Raw genomic sequence first — 12,858 nt, forward strand, 5'->3', positions numbered from 1 at the left:
GCTGAAGAAGTTTGCAGGATCGTTCGCGGTGTTGAAAACTTCTTCGGGGGGGGGGGGGGGGTGCAAGTCGTGTGTGTTGGTGATTTTTACCAGCTGCCCCCAGTGCCTGACCCACTTTTTGACGACAATGGGGATTTTTGTTTCCAGTCAAACATTTTCAACTCATGTGTAACACACAAAATTATTCTCAGAAAAGTTCTTCGACAAAGGGAGGAGGGTCTCGTTGAGGCAGTGCACGAAATAAGCCAGGGAAAGATGTCTCTGCATGTAGCTGACATCCTTCTTAGCTTTGACGAAAATCAGGTCTCCATTCTAACACTACTGGACTTGTCTAGCGCATTCGATACGATAGACCACGAAATTCTGCTCCACAGGCTTCAGCACTCCTTTGGTGTTCATGATCTGGCCCTTTCCTGGGTTCGTTCGTACCTTACTAACCGGACGCAGACCGTTTGTGTCAACGGCATCAAATCTCAACCTTCATCTCTCCAATACGGTGTCCCGCAAGGGTCCGTGCTTGGCCCTATACTTTTCGTTCTATATGCCTCCCCTGTGTCCGATGTTATCAGTCGCCATGCGTTGTCGCACGAGAGTTTCGCTGATGATACACAGCTTCATCAGTCTGCCCCCCTTGCTGAAGTTGACGATCTGGTATCTCGGACACAGGATTGCATTGCGGACCTCAGTGATTGGATGTCTTTAAACAAACTCCAGTTAAATAGTGACAAAACCGAAGTTATGCTGGCCTGTCCCAAGAAATTTCTCAATCACCCTTCTCTTCCTGCCTCTCTCACTGTCAACGAACTACCTATCTCTTTCTCTCCGTCTGTCCGCAGCCTTGGCGTCACTCTCGATCCAACTCTCTCTTTCCAAAAACACATCTCTAACACCTGCAAGTCCGCCTATCTAGAGCTGCGCAAGATTAGTTCAGTCCGTCACTACCTCACCGCTGATGCAACCAAAACGTTAGTGTGTTCTTTAGTCCTCTCAAAGATAGATTATTGCAATTCTCTTCTCGCCGGCCTCCCAAAGTACCTTTTAGATAGACTTCAAAGGATCCAAAATAACGCTGCCCGCCTGGTCTTCAAATCTTCCAAGTATGAACACGCCACACCCCTTCTTCACTCTCTACACTGGCTGCCAATCACTAAAAGGATCGAATACAAACTCTCCTCTCTTTCTTTTGCCGTCGTTTCTGGTTCTGCCCCAGAATACTTGTCAGAACTCCTCAATCTCTACACCCCCTCTCGTCAGCTTCGCTCCGCCGCCGACACTCGACTCTTCCGACTCCCCACAGTGCAAACAAAGACATGTGGCGAGAGGTCCTTCGCCTATCAAGCCCCTGTGACCTGGAATAGATTACCTCTGCCTCTCAGACACACATATGTGACCCTCCACCACGAAATGAGTCGCATGTCACCTCGCGCGGTTCTGCGCTAGGCTTGATATAAGTCCGGAGAGTGTCTGGTAACAGTGTGAGGGTCACCTTAGTCACAGGCTTATAACTCAAACAGTTTTCGCTCTTTTCTAAAACGGTTTTCACCACTGGATAGAGCATAAAAAACTCTTTAGGAAAATGTAAAAATATGAAAATCATGCAAAGGTGACATGCGACTCATTCCGTGGTGGAGGGTCACATATTCTCTCACTACGTTCAAGACAAATCTCAAAACACACCTCTTTCAGCGCAAGTGATTTCCCCTCCAGCATCTCCCCACCCACCCCATCCCGCCCCACCTCACCCCCTACCTAGTGCCTAAAAGAACGTGTATATATATTTTCTGCGCTTTGTGTCAGCACTGTTTGTGCGTGTGTAAATAGTATCGTTGACACGTTTTTATATAGAAGCCTATTGTGGTTCTTGTGCTTAGGCTGTGTATTGGATTGTCATTGTATGCCTGCATTATTAGTTGTCAGTAATTATTACATGTGCTGATTGTTCTCTTTGCCTGCGCGCGTATAGTATGTTGGTTATGTTTGGTCATAGTATGTTTGGTTATGTTTGGTCGTTATCTTTGCCTGTGCGTGTATAGTTTGTTGGTTATGTTTGGTCGGTTTCTTTGCCTGTGCGTGTATAGTATGCTTGGTCGATGTATGTATTGTAAAGCGCTAAGAGTAGACATTTTTCTAGAATAGCGCTATAAAAGTTTGCATTATTATTATTATTATTATTATTATCAGCTATCAAGAGAGCTTCCCGAGCCTGAGACAGCAACCAAGCTGTTCCCTACAAATGTCCAGGTGGAAAGGTACAGTGAATGCATGGATTTAGCCTGCCATATAATCATGCTGTCTGTAACAGTAAAAATCCTCTTTAACAATATAGTTAACAATTCAGTACACTTTTTGGCTCATGTAAGTGTAGCCTATGCGATGCTAACTTTTGTCTGTCTGTGCGTGCGTGCGTGCGTGCGTGTGTGTGTGTGTGTGTGTGTGTGTGTGTGTGATAGAAACTTTAACATTTCCGAGTCTATGGATAAAGCTCGCATAAGAAGATTACGTCGCGGTCAAAAGTGTCTGACGTGTGTGATAGAAACTTTAACATTTGAAGACGTCACATTATGACGTAAGAGGGTTAGACGTCACTCGAAGGAATTACTGAAAGTCTCGGTCATTGTTATTGTGAGCGGGCCGAGACTAGTTGGCAGATCTAGTGTCTCGCTTTCTTGCACAGTTTCACCTATGCTTACTGTGTGTGTGTGTATGTGTATGTGTGACGGAGTGATTGAGTTTATGTTACTGTTTGTCGATTTCTTACGTGAGCCTTGAAGGCTTCGCCACTTTTTGTTTGTAAATTAGGAAACTTAAAGGGTAAATGTGTTATAGTTTAGTTTTTATATTACTAAGGCATAGAAAAGAGTTTGAGTTGATTGTGTAGTAAGGAAGTGGTGATTCAAAGTAATATTGTGACACCTAGGTTTTTGGGTGACTTTGGCATCATAAGCAGTTGAAAAACAGGTCCCTGCAAGACTTGCTTGACATGACCTCATTTACATGTGTGATTTGAACGATTATTATCTCACGAGTGTCTCTCTCACGTATGTAGGATATTGATAGTTGTCTGCTAGGCAGTGTTTTTTTTAATTTTATTTACTTTTAAAAAATCTGAAGTTTTGTTATATAATTGTGTTTTTAGATACAACAGGCAGAAGCTCCTGGGTATGCCTGGTGAGCTGCAGGAATTGCACGCGACTGATGAAGGAGATGTAAGGTCTTTGAAGAACACCCGTGCCCCAAAGATCCTGTGGCTCAAAAAAGATTGTCCAGTTATGCTGATCCGCAACATAAGCGACCGGTTAGTCAACGGCAGTCTTGGCCATGTTGTGGACCTCCACCATGACAAAGTGGTTGTCCACTTCGAGAAGACCAACATGACAGTGGAGTTGAGCCGTATTGCTTTCTCAGGTATGCCTGTTTTTTTGTTTACCTGAATTTTTTTACTGATTTTACATTTTATTTTGTCATCATTTTCATTTACAGTGGGCACCCGCCACCCCACTTTTTTGAGACAATTCAAAATCTGACACATTTAGGTCTTAAGAAAAGAGGAAGGGTAAATATACAGAGATTATGAACTTCAAGAGAAATCATGGTCTTAAAAGGGAGGAATAAGTTTTAGATTGAGGGGTCTAAAATGGGGGGTTCTACTGTAAAACAATCTGGGTAAAATTTAAAAAAATAAACATCCTTGGTTCATAAAGATGAAACAAACACCAATATGCTTCCCTCAAACAGGCTAAAACGCTGGTCGGGCAAAAAACCACCATTCATCTCACATTGTTTATGTGGATGGAATATTTGATATTGTTAATTATTACACAATGTACTCTGTGTTATCTTCAAAGTGGAGCCTGACTTCTAAGATCTTCAACATTCTCAGAAAAACAGGTCTTGGAACAGGAGGGAGTCTTAAAATAGATGTGAATTTTGAGAGGTTATGAAAAAAGAATCTGCAAAATGAGCCTTATAGCTTAGTGTACTACGTACAGCACACATACCGGTACACACTTTAAAGGCTGCCTGATGTAAGACTTCATCTTTTTTTTAGACTTTACTACACGTTATTTGAATATGTTACCAAAATATGACATGTTACACAGATCGAGACAGTCAGTGTTCTTCCAAGACCGCGCTAGCAAGCTCTTGTTAGCAGCCTATGGCCCGGACGGGGTCAAAGGCATAAGCAGAGACATAGATAGAAGAGATGCGAAGCGCTGTCTTCCCGCTCGCGTTATCTTCGCCTACGGCAGGGGCAAGTAATCCTTCCACTGGCCCCAAGCTGGCAATTGTTGTGTTTTTAAAGAATTATAACTGTTTCATAGAATTGATACATAATAAAACATGCAAACTGTTAATTAGTTGCACTCAAGAGAAACAGAAAATCACAAGAAGATTATTGCATCATTTGGTGATTAGAAGATGAATCCTAAAGTAAGCAATTTCGATCATTTCTCCTCAAAAACTTTTTATCCACACGCCAGTGTAAGTGCGAGAACCACTTGAGTGAGACTTAAAAGCATCAAATTTAATTACAGCGCGTCAAAAATTATACAAACAGATTAATGTATACACCAGTAATGCATTTGCCAGTTAAGGGAAAGTAACGTTGCGCACAAAAGAAAATATTAGCTCCCAAACATTGCCTCCACGCACAGTGTAAGGCATGGACTTAAAACAATGGCCGCAAGAACCGAGGGAACCGTGTTTTTGACTCACTTGGGGAACCCAATCCTCTCAGATGCGTTCGTGTGCACACTATTGAAGCTACAGAATATGAATCAAGTTTATTTATCACTGATATCTCTCGTCTGAAGCTGGATATATCCAAAGAAATATGACAGAAAAGCACTTCAAATCGGTGTCAGAGAGCAAGCGAACAACAACGTAGTACGGGATGATGGCTGACAATCGCGCGAGGTCACGCTGACCGAGCGCGGTACCCCAAGAGTTCACGCGAGCGGCCTCGCTTCGCATCTCTTCAATGTATGTCTCTGGCATAAGTAAGTAACTTTCTTGTCGTTACTCACCCGTTTGGTGAGTTAAAATTTCGAGATTTGGCCATCCCTGATATGTATACATGTATACGATTGTACTTTCATTTTGTTTGTAGTCCATGATCCTCGACAGAAGAAGGACATCGCTGTGAGGCATCAGTTTCCAGTAGTTCCTAGCTTCGCACGGACCATCCACAAAGCTCAAGGACTGACACTTGAAAGGTAGCTTGCAATGTACAATGTTTGAAAATAACTCTACCAGAATTTGCAAGTATTTGAGACTTGCGCCCCGCTTTAGTGATGCCCGGTTCCAGAGAGCCAAACAATAACAATATGTGGTCAACCAGTTAAAACTGAGCGCCTATGTTTTCCAAACTCCCATGATCTCAACATACACATACGACTATTAGGTTATTTTCTGCAATTGCTTTTTTTAACTGCATGGCCTACAAAAAATGTGTTCTTTCGCTTGCAGGTCAATATATATTTTTTTTAAACTAAAAAAATCTGGTTCGACACAGCAAACCATGTATTATTCTCTATTTATTCCCCCCTCTGCTTCTTTCTCTCTGTAAACTGGTATGGCTAGTTATGTAGAGGTTACATGCCAAGTCTCAGTGATTATTAATAATAATCGTCGAAGTAAGCGGATCATGAAAAATGCGAGGTTTTTCATGACCGCGAACTGAGACCATTATTTTTGATATTTCCTGTTCTTGACTAAAATCAAGTACACAGTTATGTTGTTATTCTGCTGTGGCGGTAAAGTCAGATAGTGTGTGTTCTGTTCATGTTTTGGTATCGCGCAGGAAATGTTCTTTCCTCGAATGTGACTAGCAGACGAAGTTTTACACCCATGTTCAAATGTTAAAAACTGCATGAAGTTCAGTTTTCTGGGGCAGGGGCAAAATAGGGTATGAAACTGCTGCATGTTCTTTACATTGATTAGATGTTTGCATTTGATTGGGTGTGATCTGTTTATAAAATGAAATATTGTTGAAAACTTACCGTTGGATTGCAGTCTCTTGTCGATGCAGCTAAAATCTGAAAGGGGAACTACTCGTGTTGCTTGACAAAATATGAGAGTTACTTGCCTTGGAATCGTGCTAGCTATTAATGATTGTGCACGGCAGATCTGAATTCAGAAAACAACCAAACTCATGGAATTCATATTGAGACATGATTCATATGTTCAAGCCTGTAGTTGCTGTATGGTTGTATTGTTTGCTCCAGAAATGTATATTTTGTACATTAGAGTGTTCTGAACTTTTGAGTCGCAAAAAGTAGATCCACAATGTGTACATTCTCTACCCATGAGCTATTAAGGATTTTGACCCGTTGTTGGGTGCGTGATTTTGGTTGTTGGGTAAGTTACTGAAAAATAAAGACATTTAAGCCTCAATCTTAAATGTTGTTATGTCAGGCGAACGATGTACTCCTGTATTCTGAATTGGTTTATTCCTATTCAGCAGGCTACTGTGTCAGCATTTGGTCTAGAATAGGACGGCATATTTGGGTTATTCTCAGACAGCTTAGTCTGGAAGCAAAACACCCCGGATGATTACACCAGCACCGAACTTGTGGCACAATTTTCTAGCTCCAATTTTCTTCAATTTGTCTAGCTATACTAGTCACCTTGGTTTTGCTCGACCTACAACAGTAGTCCGAGCAGTTTCAATTTAAAACCACCCACCCACCCTTCTATAGGTTAAGGATAAAAAATTTTAGTCGCTTAATTCACAGGAGTTGAATCGCATTACAACGTGTTTTGTGTTGTGTTTGTTTGTTGTTTTTGTTGAAATTTTAACCATTTCGATGGGTTAAAACCAGAACCATCTAACTGGATTTCCACCATTTTGAGAAATGGCCACTTGAAGATTTCAACCCCTTATAAAAAATAGTAAACACAGGATTGTAGCCCTCATATTTTACACACTTGACTTAGAGGAAACACTGGTCATGCACATTAGTAATCAATTTAATTGAACAACTTTTTCATATGCAAAAAAGGTATAATTTGTTCTGCTTCCAGAATACACTCCTGCTCTTTTCTCAGTTCTGGAGCTAGAAAAGCCCAGCGCACCATAGCTGCTTCTGACTTCCACACAGACCCCACTGTGGCCTGTGCTACAGCAGTCAGAAGCAGCCTCTTCACACATAGAATGTTCTGCTTCCAAGCAAAGCTTATACTGTACATTAGTTCAAATCGTTTTTCAACGTTTATTACCGTCATAAACAAACAAATGTCAAGTCACTCGCAAAAATATCATGTAGGACTCATGTATTCATTCATTGTGTGGCCTAATGAACGCAACACGTATACATAAAAATTAAACTGCCGGTACTTTTCATAGCGAAAAAAACCACCCAACAAAAACAACACATACACGCAAAACTCTCTCTGAAATCATTACACTTTTTTATTTATTGTGTTTTTCAAGAAAGCCCAACGGTAATCTTATGTTGTATCAGCTCATTTCGTTTTGCGTTACGCACAAAACTACAAACCCAATAACACCAACAACAAACCAGACGAACAAAGCAGCAAACAAGCAAGCAAACAAACAAATAAACACAAGGCTGAAGGCGCATTTTAACCACACAATGCAAATGGTAACAAAAACACGAGCTTTAGATCCTGACTGCATGCTACTCTGTTCATTATCAAGAAAACAAATTGGCATTCTTACCTTTTGTTGTACTTTCCTCTTCACAAAAATGTTGTGCACAAAGGTCGAAATAAATAAACACATTTTGCACTTTTAACAGTCGACCTCCTGTACTGCTTTTGTCTTAGCCGTTTGACCAGTTATTCCTGTGTAAAATTCATCTCTGAGTGTCTTCGCTTTTCGAACATAACTTTTCCCGTAGTCCCGGGTTGCAGAGTCTTTTTCGGCTGAACTTCTTCTCATGAGGTGTCACATATGATGCTTCCTTCATCGATGACAGAATTTTCTTTGTTGGGGTTCCATAAACAGATGGAAGAGATGCTGTGGTAGTTTCACCTAAAGGAGCAGTGTCTGACATATATATATTACAAGCTGATGTGAATACACCTACAGGGTAACAGAAACTGTGGAAGCACACACAGGAGAAAGATGTACAGGAGTTGGGTAGCTTGATTCATTTTTGAGGGGTGGAATCACAATCAGCAAGTATTGGAGTTGATGCATGACTCGAACAGGAGGATAACCCCCATTCACCATGTTCTCAAAAGGATCTTCGATTGATTGAAGAAACAGCACAATCGTCATATTTTGGGGTAGATTTTGCCAATGGAGACGCATCAAAGTCATCAGGTTTCACTTTTAGCATTGGCAGAAAGGAGATTATGCAACCGTAATCCGTGAATCCGAAGGACAGTCTCCTGAAATGCATGGTGCTTCTTACTTGCCTGGATTCATCTCCTTTCAAACAGCGTCTGCAAAAGACATGGATACTATGAATGTTATCTCCTTTGAACAGGCAATTACTACATGTACTTCTATTTTAAAATTATTAACCGATAATTTAAAAAAAAAGGTAATTTCCTCCGTATTATCGCTTCTGCGTTAAAACTTTGGATAGTTTTCGTGTTTCTATTCACACAAACAAATGAAACATTAGAACTTGATTACACTGAATATCCTGAAAGTAACCAAAAGCTTTTGTAAAGTAAGTAAGAAGTAAGTACTGAAGTAAGTAAGGAAGTAAGTGTGTGTGTGTGTGTGTGTGTGTGTGTGTGTGTGTGTGTGTGTGTGTGTGTGTGTGTGTGTGTGTGTGTGTGTGTGTTGGTACTTACCAGACTTTGTACAGGGAGACTCAGTGTCTTGGGTTTCAAGAGTTATATGCTGAAGCAAATCCTCATCTGACCACTCATGCTCATCAGTTGGACATTGTGATAACCTTTGAATAACAAAATATATTGGAGTCAATTAAACTGACAAAATCCATCAACCAAATTATTCATCTATCCATCTTTACAAGCATACACAATTAATGTAAACACTCACTAACCTTTTTTTAATTTGTTTTAACAAACACTAAAGAGCTGCATGGATACATTACAACATTGAGGCATGAGCACATGCACACACCGTCACACACAAACACACACACACACACACACACACACACACACACACACACACACACACACACACACACACACACACACACACACACACACACTGACACAAACAAACACACATGCGCACAAGAACATTTTACAATTACGAAAACAAAACACAAAAAGCTAGAAATCAGTTTGCAGATACAGGATTTAGACTGAATCAGAAGGTTAATCCCCTATAATTATTTAAAAAAGGAATCCGAATTTCAGCTTTTATGGTCTGTTCAAATGGGGAAAAAACATAATACATGAAGATACTCACTTGAATCTGTGGGTTTTTTTACTTGAATCTGTGTCCTGACTCGAGCAACAGCCAAATTGACTGTGCAGTAGATGTAAAAATGGCAGAGAGATGTTCTCTGTTCCAGTGTTTTCAGAAAGTGGACCATCCTTTTGTCAGTTTTAGGACCCCCCCCCCCCTCCTGATTGCACCCACTTTACCACCAACCCCCCTCCCCGGCCCCAACCCCCTTATTACCACCCTCCTTCCTCAAGGGACTGCATTTTCCCCAATTCATTCTTCATTCACTCTTTTATCACAGGAAAGTTACATGTATTAAACTCTGCTTGGAGACTGCAGCTGTTATAACAGTACATCCGGAGTCAGGAATTCGGATACTGACACTTGACAGGTGTAAGTGACCTGTTTTAGTTCCCACAGTCTATCAAATTCCTTTTTTTTTGTCGACAGCAGACACAACTACGGCTAGTTACACTATTCTGTGTGCTGGAGAAAATATTACACCATACAGAAAGGGTCATGACCAGATACCACTACCGCTATTGTCCCCTGATCTGGCTGCGCTCAAAGCAGGAAAAGTGACTGTCACACAGCAAGCAGAACAGGTCAGGTTACGATGGCTGCATCTGGCTCGCAGTGAAACACTCCCCTTTCCCTATAGGCCTCAGTAGCAGAACAGACTATACTGAACTTAGCACGTTCTGCTTCCAACCTGGATGGAGTTAGAGGGTTCTGCTTCCAAGATGAGCAGGAGAAATGCTTGGAGCCAGAACAAATTATGACTTATAAATACGCAATTATGCAAGATTTTCAAGAATCCTGCACAGAAAGTGAGAATCATGTTACCATAAGTCAAATAACGATAAAGTTGCAAAACATGTTATTTGGAGGTAATTGGTTCTGGTTTTAGCCCATCGATTTTATAGCATGTGTTTTTGTATTACTGTTGTGTTACGGTGCTTTGTGGGGGCATAAGATAGACATGGCCACAGGCGAAAGTAATTCTGCTTGGAAGCACACACTATTCAGTAACTTTAACGATATCTGCAGGATCCTCCCAGGATTGAACCCTTACAAAAGGCCATGTTGTTGTGGTCTGGTTCAGTGGAGGAGGGTCCTGTGGCTGCACCATTACCGACCTGTATCCATTGCTAGTCTTTCTCACCCTGTGAGAGCCAGGGGTTGGCGTGCTAAACAGAGTGATTTGGTTGGTGTACACCACCAGATTACTTCTGCAAGTATAGTACGTAATGGGCAAAACAGAGCTGAGACGTCAGCCAGGGGCCTGCTGATTTGCTGGTACAGATGAGGGCATTTGGATACAGAGAAGCGGAGGGGGTGCATTTCTAAATTATGTGTTTAAAAAAGTGGACAATTACGGCCTGTGGTTATGTCTATCTACCCACTCTGCGCCCGATTATGCCAAAAAGGTATAACCTGATTGAACAACAATATGTTTGTTTTGAACTTCTGTATTTGTGTCAGAGGAATAGTGACTCAGAACAGCTAAATGTTTGGTTGTACATGTATAGACATTTTTACCCTGGTCAGGGTTTTGTGCTTAAAGAGGAATGTACAGCAGCAAGTTTGTTGCTAGTGGAATTTTGAACCCCAGTCAGGGGAGTTTGTTGATGTGTGGATACACATGTGTATATGTTACAGGCATTAAGTGAAACCAGGCATTACGCGTAATGCCTGTGACCACTAGGCATTACACGTAATGCCTAAAAATACCAGGCATTACACGTAATGCCTGAAATTTAACTCTCAAAATTACGCTTATTGCCTGACGCAATTCAGGCAATACACACAACATAAAAGCCAATTGCACTGAACAGATATCCATCCATCCACGGTGAGAACATTTTTAAAGGACAAAATTGACATGCCCCAAGCTGAAAGTCAGACGCCTGGGCCGTCTTTTGGTGCAATGCCCCAAGCTGAAAGTCAGACGCCTGGGCCTTCTCTTGGTGCAATGCCCCAAGCTGAAAGACAGACGCCTGGGCCTTCTCTTGGTGCAATGCCCCAAGCTGAAAGACAGACGCCTGGGCCTTCTCTTGGTGCAATGCCCCAAGCTGAAAGACAGACGCCTGGGCCTTCTCTTGGTGTAATGCCCCAAGCTGAAAGACAGACGCCTGGGCCTTCTCTTTGTGCAATGCCCCAAGCTGAAAGACAGACGCCTGGGCCTTCTCTTAGTGCAATGCCCCAAGCTGAAAGACAGACGCCTGGGCCTTCTCTTGGTGCAATGCCCCAAGCTGAAAGACAGACGCCTGGGCCTTCTCTTGGTGCAATGCCCCAAGCTGAAAGACAGACGCCTGGGCCTTCTCTTGGTGCAATGCCCCAAGCTGAAAGACAGACGCCTGGGCCTTCTCTTGGTGCAATGCCCCAAGCTGAAAGACAGACGCCTGGGCCTTCTCTTGGTGCAATGCCCCAAGCTGAAAGACAGACGCCTGGGCCTTCTCTTGGTGCAATGCCCCAAGCTGAAAGACAGACGCCTGGGCCTTCTCTTGGTGCAATGCCCCAAGCTGAAAGTCAGACGCCTGGGCCTTCTCTTGGTGCAATGCCCCAAGCTGAAAGTCAGACGCCTGGGCCTTCTCTTGGTGCAATGCCCCAAGCTGAAAGTCAGACGCCTGGACCATCTTCTGTGCATGAAGCTGCATTACAAAAACATGATGACACCATACAAGAATCGCGGAAGAGAGCAAGGATCAGCCAACAGAAACAAGCGGACCGGATGTTGAAAACAAGTCGCGTAAGGCGAAAATACAATATTTAGTCAAGTAGCTGTCGAACTCACAGAATGAAACGCAATGCCATTTTACTCGTAGCATCGTCAGGCCACCGCTCATGGCAAAGGCAGTGAAATTGACAAGAAGAGCGGGGTAGTAGTTGCGCTAAGAAGGATAGCACGCTTTTCTGTACCTCTCTCTGGTTTTAACTTTCTGAGCGTGTTTTTAATCCAAACATATCATATCTATATGTTTTTGGAATCAGGAACCGACAAGGAATAAGATGAAAGTGTTTTTAAATTGATTTGGACAATTTAATTTTGATAATAATTTTTATATATTTCATTTTCAGAGCTTGTTTTTAATCCGAATATAACATATTTATATGTTTTTGGAATCAGCAAATGATGGAGAATAAGATAAACGTACATTTGGATCGTTTTATAAATTTTTATTTTTTTTTACAATTTTCAGATTTTTAATGACCAAAGTCATTAATTAATTTTTAAGCCACCAAGCTGAAATGCAATACCGAACCCCGGGCTTCGTCGAAGAGTACTTGACCAAAATTTCAACCAATTTGGTTGAAAAATGAGAGCGTGACAGTGCCGCCTCAACTTTCACGAAAAGCCGGATATGACGTCATCAAAGACATTTATCAAAAAAATGAAAAAAACGTTCGGGGATTTCATACCCAGGAACTCTCATGTCAAATTTCATAAAGATCGGTCCAGTAGTTTAGTCTGAATCGCTCTACACACACACACACACACACACACACAC

At 41.9% G+C, this 12,858-nt stretch overlaps 1 long non-coding RNA gene across 1 annotated transcript; it reads right to left on the reverse strand.

Annotated features, from left to right (window-relative positions):
* Nucleotides 1-7,364: 7,364 nt before the first annotated feature.
* LOC138954167 (uncharacterized) lies at nucleotides 7,365-9,473 on the reverse strand. The gene is made up of 3 exons (XR_011451737.1): nucleotides 9,390-9,473; nucleotides 8,776-8,879; nucleotides 7,365-8,415 (listed from the first exon to the last, which is right to left on the reverse strand). It is a non-coding gene; the product is annotated as an uncharacterized lncRNA (long non-coding RNA).
* Nucleotides 9,474-12,858: the final 3,385 nt, after the last annotated feature.

This window comes from Littorina saxatilis, unplaced genomic scaffold (genome assembly GCF_037325665.1).
Source record: "Littorina saxatilis isolate snail1 unplaced genomic scaffold, US_GU_Lsax_2.0 SUPER_12_unloc_2, whole genome shotgun sequence".
Lineage (NCBI taxonomy): Eukaryota > Metazoa > Mollusca > Gastropoda > Littorinimorpha > Littorinidae > Littorina > Littorina saxatilis.